The sequence below is a fragment of the Erpetoichthys calabaricus genome, chromosome 16 (genome assembly GCF_900747795.2).
Source record: "Erpetoichthys calabaricus chromosome 16, fErpCal1.3, whole genome shotgun sequence".
In the NCBI taxonomy this organism is placed as follows: Eukaryota; Metazoa; Chordata; class Cladistia; order Polypteriformes; family Polypteridae; genus Erpetoichthys; species Erpetoichthys calabaricus.
Window position 1 is genome coordinate 49063275 of NC_041409.2, and position 13305 is coordinate 49076579.

At 39.8% G+C, this 13305-nt stretch overlaps 1 protein-coding gene across 3 annotated transcripts in view; it reads left to right on the forward strand.

Moving 5' to 3' along the window:
* Positions 1-10700: 10700 nt before the first annotated feature.
* exd2 (exonuclease 3'-5' domain containing 2) overlaps positions 10701-13305 on the forward strand; it is a 58961-nt gene continuing 56356 nt past the window's right edge. For 2 of the 3 annotated variants that reach the window (XM_028821445.2, XM_028821448.2), the window contains exon 1: positions 10701-10787. The gene's annotated coding sequence lies outside the window, so the exon portion shown is untranslated. Of the gene's footprint in view, positions 10828-13305 lie in introns of all 3 variants that reach the window. The other variant, XM_028821447.2, reaches the window with a different exon arrangement.

Below are 13305 nucleotides of genomic sequence, written 5' to 3' on the forward strand. Positions count from 1 at the left end.
TAAGTGAGTAACCCGGTTTGGTTATACCATTTTGTCTACAATTTGTCAAACATAAAAGCACCTTACCATGTTGACCCATGTGTTGTAGAATTCTTGAGCCTCTTCATCACCACACTTATTATTTCAGGCACTACAGAGTTGGAACAAGATGACCATGTCACCTTTAGATGTGAATGTGTCTGCGTGTGGGTGTATGTGTGTATGTGGGTGTGTGTGCGTCAGTCAGTGTCTTAGTTACTTATTTCTTTATTTTTTTTCCCTTACTTTCAAGTCTTACTGTGGAATTTGATGAAACTGACTTGTAAATAAATGACATGGAACTAAGTTCCTTTGTGTAACCTGTGGCTGTGGCCACTTTTTCCTTGTACTAAAAGAGCATTATTAATATGAAAATGAATTAAAAAATTGAAATAAATAATCTTGGACTCTGCATTATTAATCTCCTATGTCTAGGGCATGGTGTTCAATGCCACTTTAGTGGATTATCAATACTTTACATTACAAATGATGCAGTGCTGTCATAATGGTAATACTTACAGTGCATCCAGAAAGTATTCACAGCGCATCACTTTTTCTACATTTTGTTATGTTACAGCCTTATTCCAAAATGGATTAAATTCATTTTTTTCCTCAGAATTCTACACACAACACCCCATAATGACAACGTGAAAAAAGTTTACTTGAGATTTTTGGAAATTTATTAAAAATAAAAAAATTGAGAAAGCACATGTACATAAGTATTCACAGCCTTTGCCGTGAAGCTCGAAATTGAGCTCAGGTGCATCCCGTTTCCCCTGATCATCCTTGAGATGTTTCTGCAGCTTCATTGGAGTCCACTTGTGGTAAATTCAGTTGACTGGACATGATTTGGAAAGGCACACACCTGTCTATATAAGGTCCCATAGTTGACAGTTCATGTCAGAGCACAAACCAAGCATGAAGTCAAAGGAATTGTCTGTAGACCTCCAAGACAGGATTGTCTCAAGGCACATATCTGGGGAAGGTTACAGAAAAATTTCTGCTGCTTTGAAGGGCCCAATGAGCACAGTGGCCTCCATCATCTGTAAGTGGAAGAAGTTTGAAACCACCAGGACTCTTCCTAGAGCTGGCCAGCCATCTGAACTGAGCGATCGGGGGAGAAGGGCCTTAGTCAGGGAGGTGACCAAGAACCCGATGGTTACTCTGTCAGAGCTCCAGAGGTCCTCTGTGGAGAGAGGAGAACCTTCCAGAAGGACAACCATCTCTGCAGCAATCCACCAATCAGGCCTGTATGGTAGAGTGGCCAGACGGAAGCCACTCCTTAGTAAAAGGCACATGGCAGCCCACCTGGAGTTTGCCAAAAGGCACCTGAAGGACTCTCGGACCATGAGAAAGAAAATTCTCTGGTCTGATGAGACAAAGATTGAACTCTTTGGTGTGAATGCAAGGCGTCACGTTTGGAGGAAACCTGGCACCATCCCTACAGTGCAGCATGGTGGTGGCAGCATCATGTTTTTCAGCGGCAGGAACTGGGAGACTAGTCAGGATAAAGGGAAAGATGACTGCAGCAATGTACAGAGACATCCTGGATGAAAACCTGCTCCAGAGCGCTCTTGCCATCAGACTGGGGCGACGGTTCATCTTTCAGCAGGACAACGACCCTAAGCCCACAGCCAAGATATCAAAGGAGTGGCTTCAGGACAACTCTGTGAATGTCCTTGAGTGGCCCAGCCAGAGCCCAGACTTGAATCCGATTGAACATCTCTGCAGAGATCTTAAAATGGATGTGCACCGACGCTTCCCATCCAACCTGATGGAGCTTGAGAGGTGCTGCAAAGAGGAATGGGCGAAACTGGCCAAGGATAGGTGTGCCAAGCTTGTGGCATCATATTCAACAAGACTTGAGGCTGTAATTGCTGCCAAAGGTGCATCGACAAAGTATTGAGCAAAGGCTGTGAATACTTATGTACATGGGATTTCTCAGTTTTTTTATTTTAATAATTTGCAAAAACCTCAAGTAAACTTTTTTCACGTTTTCATTATGGGGTGTTGTGTGCAGAATTCTGAGGAAAAAAATGAATTTAATCCATTTTGGAATAAGGCTGTAACATAACAAAATGTGGAAAAAGTGATGTGAATACTTTCTGGATGCACTGTATAAGACAGATCTGCATAATTTTCTTTTCAGTTGACAGAGAGTTGAGACTGATCATTTGATTATATAGATGTGATCAATGGACCACTGGTGGTCCGAGAGTATGTGCCAGGTGTTTTTTTTTTTTTTTTTAACTGATAAGCCACATGAGTTGGCTGTACGGTCACGTGAAACGGTAAGTACACCCCATGGAAATTGTTGACTTTTTCAACATATTTCAACAGGCAAACATTTCCCACAGATAAAGAAGATATTCCAACATAGAAACACAAGGAAAATTTGCCTTTTCAATAATTTATTCAACAAAAATATTAATAGATGTAATGGTCTACTGGTGAAAAGCAAGTCTCCTCTTGGCATTTGAAGCTTGTACTGCCCCGTGTAGCAGGAATGATTTCTTGTAGGCATTTAACAGAACTGCCCACTCATCTCTGACATCAGCTTGTTGAAATATGGACCACACCACCATACAAAACCCCTTCAGTTGCAAGATGGTACACAGAATGAAACAAACTGTTCCTTATGTTTAAATTGTTTATTTACAAGAAAATATTCAAAAGAGATTACAAGGCAGGAGCTCAAATTATCAGTTCTTTTCCTGGTATCTCCTACAATTTTTATACGGACAATATTCAGCTCTATTGTTCTTTTAAGCCGAAACAGCTACACAGGTTGTCTTCTTTGGTCGACTGTCTGAAGTAGGTCAACAATTGACTACTGTCCAGCTACTTAAGAGTTAAATGTTCAGAAAACACATTGACCCGATCTGTACTCGGCAGTTACTCAAAAACTTCTACTGTCTCTACGTGTTCTCATGCATCCCTAGGTAATTTAGGTGTCATATTTGATCAATCTCTGAGTTTTGATGCACATGTATCAGGTACTCTTCTTGGTTTTTTTTTTTTCTTTCTTCATTTAAGACTAGGGGGCTTTGCCCCATGCTTGCTTCACTCGCCAACTCCCGGGCCTGTGCTGTGCGCCAGCCTCTTTGCGGTTCTGCCGTTCACGTATGGGGATGCAGATGTACAATTTAAACAGATTGTTATTTTCATGGGAATTGTTACATATGCACAGTAGAACTAACTATTTTACATTACAGCGAGTAATTAACCATATTAAAAAATAGTAAAATGTAATAATTTGAAAGTAAATTATGTTTCATGTTGCGTTAGTGTTATTCTTTGTGTAATACGATTTTGTTCTGTTTGGCTTTGAAATTAACACGCAAATACTTTTTAAACTTACACTTTTACTGTAAAACTTCAGTAAAAATAATTTTTTGAGTTAAATTGTCTTCAATATCACATTGAATTTTGATTCAGTGTTTGGACTTTCATCGTGACAACGCAACGTATAACTGCCCGTGATTGAATTTCGTTTCTTTCTCTGTAATAAATTGTTGTGGGGTACAAAATCTGTACATTTTGGTTTATATTTCCATTATATTTTCTTCAAGACAAGACAACAGATGAACTACATTCAGGACAAATCAAAGCATGTCTTCTTCCCAGTTATACCTCACTTTTTTAAAACAGCTGTTCCAACAAAGAAAGGAAGACATGCTGGTGACTCAATTACTTTATAACCTTAGAAAGGATGGACATCTAATTATTTTACAGCCTGGGAAAGGTAGATCTGCCGATACCTCGGAGAACATCAGAAAAAGTTTTATTGTTTAGGAAAATGGACAGTGAATTCATTCATTATATGACAGCCAGCCAATCAGAATATCTAACAATAACATCATGCAAAACCCCCCGGTAGAATTTTAGAATAAATATGCCTCGTCTGGGGAGCGATAAAGTGAGTAAGGAATTAAGGAAGGTGGGAGGAAGAAGAAGGGACGAAGACGTCACTGGTCGTCAGAAAAGCATCATGAGCAACTACAAGTGCTAGATCACAAGCCGCCATGGGACATTCATCCTTGTCGTCTGTAACTTTTTCGTAAGTTTTTCTAAAGACTATATATATCCAGACTTTTCTATCAGTCCTATTTTCTATTATTCTTTGTTCCAGTGGTATTATTATTATTCCTATAATAATTACCATGCTGCTTTTAACTTTCTATGCTTTGTCTTAATGTCTATAGAGTGATTGAAGTAATAAGTTAGATTTCTTTGAGCACCTGGTGCAGCTGGAGATTTGCCATTACCTCTGTGCTGCGAGGTTTATTAAGGCTGCGAGTGAGAGCTCCACTCAATAGTAGGGAACAGTACGTAAAGTAAGGGATTCCTGGCTGATAAATGGCCTATAGTCAAGAGTGCTGAGCCTTTGTATGATTAAATGTATTCTTGTAGACCAAAAGTAATATTTGGGTTTGAGACATCATTAAAACATCGTATGTTGTTTGTGCCGATAATAAGTAAGTCTCTTGAAGTGCTGAGAGAGTGACAGGCTGTGTTATTCTCAAAGCACTTGTGTGGTTTAAAGTGCTAGAGGTTAACCAGCTGTGTGTGTGTCATTCATGGGGCACTGTTGTGGTTAGGGTCTGTGTGTATGCGTATAGCTATGTATGTGTGTGATAATCTTAAAGTGCAACAGTAGACCAACCCGATAACGAACTTGACGAATAAACTTACCCTTGAAGAAAACGGGTAAAGGGTAAGTAGAGGGAAATACTACGATAATACATAAATAAAACAACTTTTTCGAATGTTTGGCTCTGAGATTTGTTAATTGTCTTTGCAAAAGCTATTCTAACTGGAAACTTAACGTTTTAATATGAATGGCATATCAAGAACTCCTTTGGTGTCTAATGTTATCCGCGGAAGATGTACTACATTACCTTTCTTGGATACATCCTTCTTTCTACAGTAATTCATGCAGTGGAAGACCGGACTGTGTTAACAGTTGTAGATGTTCTTCGGGATATGATGCTTTCATGTTCCACACAATCACCACTAACAGTTTCAGCATAGTCTATTGATATGCATTTAACCAATTTGCCATGTAACCGATCGTCATTTTGGCGTTAATTCATTTGACTTCATAGTTTCTCGGTGCTACGATTGCCCGTGTACTCATTTTTTCTGTTGATAACCCTTCATGATGAAATTCTTCAATAAGATTTGGACATAATTTGGCTTCTTTAATTGGGAACTTAAAGTGAGCTGGAAGTGCAGGAATGGTGTCTGTCAAAAGCATTCACACGAATGAGAGGTGAGATGACCGTGTGTGTGGTAATATGGTTGAGAGGAGGGCGGGACTTGAAAAAATCTCATGACCAAAGTCTTGTCTCACGGGACTTGAAAAAATCTCTTGAAAAAAAGTCTTGTCTCAGGATTTGTTTTATATAATACAGAGAAATGTATCCAAGCTGAGATCTGTTGTTACCAGGGCAGAGAAGGAAATGCATATCCATGCTTTCATCCCATCACGTCTGGATTATTGCAATTCCCTTTTTAAAGCTCATCTGTCTTGTCTTCTGACTATTCAAAATTCAGCTGCCAGGCTGTTAACACGTTCACACCAATGGACCACCAACTTTGTACTCTCTACATTGGAACCCAATGAAATTTAGGCTTCATTTAAAAATTTCTGGTAATCGCTTAGAGAGCTGTGCAAAGTAAAGCGCCACAATATGTCACAAATCACCTTAACATTCATCTAATATATGAGTTCAGGGTAAGAAAACTGCTGATCCAACTCAACCCAAGACATCACCTGTTCCAAAAATGTCACTCTGACAAACAGCTTTGTGCAGTGAAAACTAAAGCAACATGTCATCTAAACAGTGCAGTAATTCTAACTAATCAGATCTGAGTTTCTACTCTGTATTTATGTAGACCTTCACATTGAACTGCCTGGACATTTTAATCCTACTGCCTCTTTATTTTTTGTACTGCCCATGTATACTGCATCCAATTTTACGATTATAGATTTTATCATCTTATATTTATCTTTTGTGTTCCATGTTGTCCTTGTATGTTGCACCCATACTGTCAAGACAAATTCCTAATACACATTAATGTACCTGGCCAATAAAGTGAATCCTGATTCTGATTTAGCACTGCACTTAAGGCCGTGCTCTGAGATCTGCTCAGTTAGATCTCCTTTCAGTTCCTTATTTGAGACTGAAGACGCGTGGGGATTGCGCATTCCAGTCCATTGCTCCAAGGGTATGGGACAGTCTGCCACCACCATTAGAGGCAGCAGAATCTATCAAATTGTTCAAGTGTCAACTTAAGATGCATCTGTTCAGACAGGCATTGGGGTAGCTTTGCCATCTATGGTTGAATTTTATATTGTATATTGCTTTGGATATTTAATTTTATTCTGTGTTTTATTGTTTAGCACTTAGTGATATTTGTCTGTGCTGGGAGCTTTATAAATACACCAGTAACAGCGGACTGCACAATAACATACAGTGAATACACTTGACTTACGGTTTTCATACTCTTTCTCTGTATGTTTAGCATTCGTTTGCTCAGAGATTGATGCACTTGCTGCTTCATGAGCAGGTCGTTCTCTCCACTCTAGTGGCCTGCTTCTTCTCTTTTTCTATCGGCATCTTTTCGTGTTAAAACTGATTAAGTCAGTGTTTGTGTTGCAATTACTTAGTATGTTTTTCTTAATTTTTCACTTAAGCTGGCACTTAAGTGTTCAATCTGCCTCAAGAATGATTTAAGATATGAAGAGGTAGGGGAAGTGATGGCGAAGATGGTAGGGATGAGAACGGCGCCCATATGCATGCAACGCATGGCCTCCCTGCTGGCCGCTGCCGAGAGTTGATTCTACAATAAAATAAAATAAAAATAAAAAGAGTAATAAAAATCATCACCCTGAAAGCGGACAGTAGAGGTCACGTAGTATATATGTACCAAATTTCAGGTCAATAGGTGAAACGGTTTGCGAGCTATAGGTGATTTAAAATCCTGGACAGACAAACAGACAGCCACAGTAGTGTATTATATAAGAAGATTTTTACTTACTTACTAGGAGAAAAAAGTAGCAAAAGCAAATATATCTGAAAATCGGCAAACCGATATCGGTAACTTATATTTGAAGCAGGACTGAAAAGCAGAAATCCACACAATGACAAGAATCAAAGTTGTGGTGAGAACTTCAGCTTCTCCCTAAATGCATCCTGAGGTAGGGCAGTACCCCAGCTGCAACCACTTTACATACTCGACATACAAGACAAGACATAAGAAACTGAGTTAGAAGGACATGGCACCACAAAACTATCAAAATTATCACAGAAAATATAAATGAAATCATCCAACATAAAAAAGGAAACTGAGACAGTCAACTACATTTACAAAATAATATTTTAAAGATGTAAAAAATGTTAATAAAACGTACTGTAAACATACACATGATCTGGAGGTCAGTGTGGAATGGATTTAGTACTTTAAAAATGCTGCCAGTAGTTGGCCCTTAAAAGGACTGTTGGTGCCTTCACAGCTGAAACCTTCCACAGTGCCACTCTTGGGTATTCTGTGGCTCCACTCATTCCCTGTTGCCTCTCCTCGATTCTGCTCATACATGTTACTAGCCCTCCATCGTACTACTCACTTGGGCAACACTTTCCCCAACTTCATGAGCTAATCCAGAGCCAATGGGCTTTAGCAGGTGGGGGTCTTCTATAAGTGCATCTCTTAAGTGCTGTATCTGTGCCCTCCTTCCACACTTTAAGTAACTGATTCTCTAGGTAGCCCTGCCCCTTCTTAAAGTTCTTGCCCCCCCTGAGGAATGGGTCCCTGTTAGGTCCAGATCAAGGATATTACAGTATGCTTCACAGGGTACACCTCCATAAACTTAATAAAAGTATAATTTAAGTAAATAAACCTAGCACAATATGAGGCCATTTGCCTCATGATAAACTCCAGGAAAAGCTTGAAGAGCTTGCACAAGTAAAGACGAATCAATTTCCCGTGGTTGGAGATTGACACTATGATCCGGATAAGCGCAGTAAGTAGAGACAGAAGATTTAACATAATACTAACTGTCTCAAACCCACTTCCAATTCGGAGTGGAAGTAGGTTGGGGCCTGTCCAAGCTGAACCGGTTGCATGGAAAGAATCATGCAGCCACTTTCTTTTAATGTCCTAATCTGTGTTGTGGGGGCAGCAGTCTAAGCAAAATTGCCCAGATGTCCCTTTTCCCCTCCTCCAATCTGTATGTGTACCCCATCCAGCTTTATTTCTGCCCTTCTCTCACCCAAAGAGGATGCGCGCACACACACACTGACAGAAAGCATGTTGACTACATCGTTTGCAGTTTTTCACAGCACAGTACCTGAGGTTTTCCAGGCCATCTGAGACATGCACGGCTATAGGGATATAGGTGGAAAACCCAAGCACACATGAAGGGAACATGCAAAGTCCATATGCAGGATTGGACTCTGGATGTGTGAGGTGACGTCGAAGTGCCCCCCCAACTTAAAAATTACTCAAGGAATAAAATAGTGTTATATCAGCCTAATGTGAAAGGTACTGCTTTGGTTCTTTTTTTAATGAGAGGTTAGAAGAAATGTCAAGACCTGCTGCTGTCAACCATTAACATCTTACCTGTCTCATTGTCCATATTGCAGCCCTCCTTGAGACCTCTAATGGCAGACTGCTCGCTAACAGGGACCGTCTTTACTTCCAAACTTTTACATCAACCCAGTTTTACTACCAATAAGGACTTCTCAAAAGTGTCTCCTTGAGCCCTTAAATTACACCCTGTGGGCATTTTTCAGCAATCTCAACCTGAGGAGGAGTACCCCAAAATAAAGCCTTATTTTTCAAAAAGTAAAGGCAGGACAGTATTTTTTTCACTAAAACCTGACAGATAACTTCTCAAATGTGATAGAATCTGTGTTTGTGTCAAATTTAAACATTCCTTTACTTAAAAAACTGCTGATAAACTAGGAAAAAATAGGTGCTCACAGTAATACTTTCAAATGTTTGTGTTCTGAAATCTCATGTACGGTATAAGTAAAGCCAGGGCAGTGTTTTCACCTCTGAGGAGTTTCCAGACATGTCAACTGTACCTGTCTAAAGTATAATATTGATAACACAAGCAAATAAATGGTTACAACATTTGGCACCACAGGCACCCCTACCCTATTGAAAACCTCTCCAAACAGGGATTCGAATTCAGAACAATTTTACTGCACTTAAAACAGTGAATCACATAAAAACCTCTGAACCCCATCCCCTAATACACTCTTACACCCAAGTACCCTCCCCTACCCCACCTACACATTTACATGAAACTATTTGCATTGTTTCATTCTGCTTCAAACTGTACTTTTTCATTATGCATACCCTCAGCTGTGTTCCATTATGTATAATAGATAGATAGATAGATCTTTAAACTCCTGTTTAGTATACCAACTTCCCTAGAATGCACTGCAGTTCTGTTCATTGACAAGACTTCAGACTAAGAAGTTAAAAGTCCTCTTATCTGAACAAGTGTAACTGATTGAAAAAGAAGATAAACAAAAAGAGATTCTAAGTGTACTTTGTTTGGGATCACCATTTAAACTTCAGAAGCAAACAACAGAATAATGGAATAATAATGCAAGGGTCTCCAAATATCAGTTTCAGCAAATGCAATTTGAGGCGCATGCATCCCCTATACGGCATTGCTTATAATGTGCATTGGGCTCTTTTCTTCCACACATTTTTAACAAAGGTTCTTTTTCTTCTTTGTTTTAGGTGCTTTTTGTACTCTGTGGTGCATTACAACATCTTCTGTAGCGGAGGTGGCACAGTAATATCCTTATAACATTTTATAAAGTTCTAAACCATTTTCAAAATTGTAACACTTTACCATATATTTCTCCTTTTTTTTCAGAACTTCCTAATATATTTTTAAACAGATCATGTATGCCTAACGACATTAACTGTCTTTCCAGTCAGACTGTCTCTGTTTCATACTTCTTTACATTGCAGTAAAACATGTGAGGCAGATTCGGGGGTTAAACACTCCTTGCAGTTCTCATCTTTTACTTTCCCTTATTAATTTTATATTACCACTTAACCCAAAGTGACCTGTTCTCCATCTGCTGATAATATCGTTCCTCCTGTGTCATCCTGTGTCAACAGATTCCTTTAAATTGAACTCTGAATTTGGCATAAATGCCTAGCTGTATTTCCTAATCCCCACATTTCTTTCCATATTCTCCCAATTTCCTTTTTTTCTCTTCTAAGATTTTGCAAAACTTGCTATATACAAGTAGTACATTGTGTTTGCATAATATAATGTTATGTTTTAATCCCTCTTTTGCCTTTTCCCATACGTTTTTGGAAACAGAACCATCCCCAAATTTTATAATTGCTTAATGTACCTTCCTTTTCATTGATTTCCATATGTTTTCTGCCTGCCATCCAACTACTGTACTGTATTGGTAGAACAATTTAAACATACACTGCGGTATCCAGCAAAAAAAACAAAACGCTGATGAAGATATCATTATTCTTAAATATCTTATAAAAACTGGAGTGAAAATGCAATTAGTCCCTTAATTTAGGGATGCCGCTGTGTTCACAGTTTTAATTAAACGGGGATGGCGACATTTCTCCGGTTCAAGTAGAGCGGAGAAATACAGGCACGCATGCGTAGATGAGTGCGAGCCGGGTCACGTGGACCCGACCAGATGAAAAAAGCGGAAGCAGCGCACGCCGTTTTCCTCAACAGAAGTATTCGCGTGCAGTGAAAGGTGGGTCACTCGGCGCTCCAGCTGGAAACAAATGTTACGGGTGTGTTCATTAAATGAATGAAGGAATGAGTGACTGGTTCTGTGCTGTGCATTGTTTGCGTATGATATGTTTTCGGCGAAGGTAAACTGTAATCTGTTGTGTGTAGTTTTGTGAGGCCTGTTTTAAACTTCAGCATATTAATTAATACTTTGTTGTTGATTGTAGCATCAGATTGCAAAACAGTAAAAACTAGCTACTAAAGACACTGGTATTTTGTTGAATAGATAATGTTAACATATGCTTTCCTGCGTGTTAGTTAGTGAACAGGTGTGCTTCCAAGAGGGTGTCTGTTTACGTCGTGTTCTCAATATCAGGGTGACCCCGGCACTGTCCCTCTTTGCGTGGGCTCTTTCCTCGTCAGTGTTCATTTTTATTACATTAACATTGATTTTCAGCCCCATCGAAATGACGTGTTGGTTTCATTGCACACGTTTTTTAAAAGAGTTTTCTGAAGCGGACAATTGTCCTGTGCGGTGAGAGCCTCCGCTTTGCAGCCGTTGATGCCGGTTAGGTTGGGTCACCAACGTGACCGTTAATTTATTTGCTGTGGTTCAGATTTGGCAAGGCTGCCTTTGTCGATTAATTTCAATTGGTGGTACGATTCTTTTCTGTTAGTAGTGCATCTCTCCTTTGTGTTCTTTCATGCTAAGCACCCATGCCTTGTATGTTATCAGTGGTCAGCGTTACAAACGCCAAGCCTCGCATACACTTGTAAGTCCAGTCAAATGTATTTATATAGCACATTGGTTAACTTTTAGTTGTTTTAATATAATAATAATAATACTCTACCTAAGAGAAATGCCTGACAGTTAATAGCCATAAAAATATGTATACAATTACAAAATAAAACTGCATAGTTACGTTGGACGAGAAACCTAACAGCAACTGAATAAAAATACATTTCTAATTGTAATTTAAAATAATCCGTTGTGGGAGTTAATCTTCTTAAGAGGGGCAGTCTCGTCCAAAGCTGAGGACCCACTCCTCCAACGGCACAGTCACCCCTCCACTTCAAGCGTGTGTGTGTGTGAGTGAAACGGACAGTAGCAGTTAGAGGATCTGAGGTGCCGGGTGGTTCAGTACCGACCGAAGGAGCCTTCAAGATTGGTGGGAGCAGACCCACGTAAGGCTTTGAATGCAAACAATAAAATGTTTACATCCACCCTGGATTTCTGCGGAAGCCAAAAAAAAAAAAAGAAGCTACCTGGGTAGTTGTTTTTTTTTTTTTTAATTGGAAGTTGTGGACTTTGGCTGCAGCATTTTAAATTAGTAGTAGCTGGGACAGAGATGAGTGGCAGACACTAGTACTAGTCGTAAACAGGATGAAACAAAAGCATGAATAAGTTTTTGCAGATAACTATGGGAATAATTAGACTTTACTGATGACCCTAAGCTGTATTTGTTTATAAAGTTGGAACTCTGAGTCCAATATAATACTAAGGTGTCCATCCAAAGACCAGATGTGTGTGGTCACTGGACCAAGATTGATGTTGATACTACTGTATTAATAGAGGATGAAAGGCCAAAAAGAATCTGTTTTGGATTAGTTTAGTTAGAAAAAGTTTGATGCCATCCAAAATTTGATAACCTCAATGCAGCCAGAGAGAGTAGTAAGAGTGTCCTTGGATTTGGATATCATTGTAACAGTGGTAAGGCATGTTATACTTAAGAATAGTACAAAGTGGCACCATATACCAAAAAAAAAAACTGCTCCCAGAACAGACCCATGCCTTACCCTGTCACGGGCTGTGGGAGATGATGAATTACCAAAGTTGACATGAAAGTCAGTCAGTCCGTCATTGTCCAATCCGCTGTATTTAACACAGGGTCATGGGGGTCTGCTGGAGCCAATCCCCGCCAACAAGCGGGCACAAGGCAGGAACAAACCCTGGGCAGGGTGCCAGCCCACCGCAGAACACACGCCAACACAACAAGCACACACTAGGGACAATTTAGGATTGCCAATGCACCTAACCTGCATGTCTTTGGACTGTGGGAGGAAACCGGAGGAAACCCATGCAGACATGGGGAGAACATGTAAACTCCACCCAGGAAGTAAACCCAGGTTTTCCTTACTGCGAGGCGGCAGCGCTACCACTGCACCACTGTGCCGCCCCACATGAAAAGTCCTGCTCTTAATTTAATCTGCAAACCACCCAAGGGGCAGTGCCCCAAATTCCAGTCTTGTGTTGATCAATAAAAATGTCATGATCAACTGTACCGAAGACAGTGATCCAATCTAGAAGAATTAACATAACACAGTTCTCAGAATCGACTGCTCACAACAGATCCATTTGTCAGGCTTAGTAAGGCAGATTCAGTGTTATGTTTCTGTCTGGATTCAGACCATTTCACATCAAAAATCCATTCTTGAGCTAGAAAGGGCTGCAGTTGAGAGTGGGAAAAAATGTTTTTCAATGATTTTAGAAAGAAATCGAAATTTATCGATACCTTGTGAACAGCAGTGTAGCAGAGGTT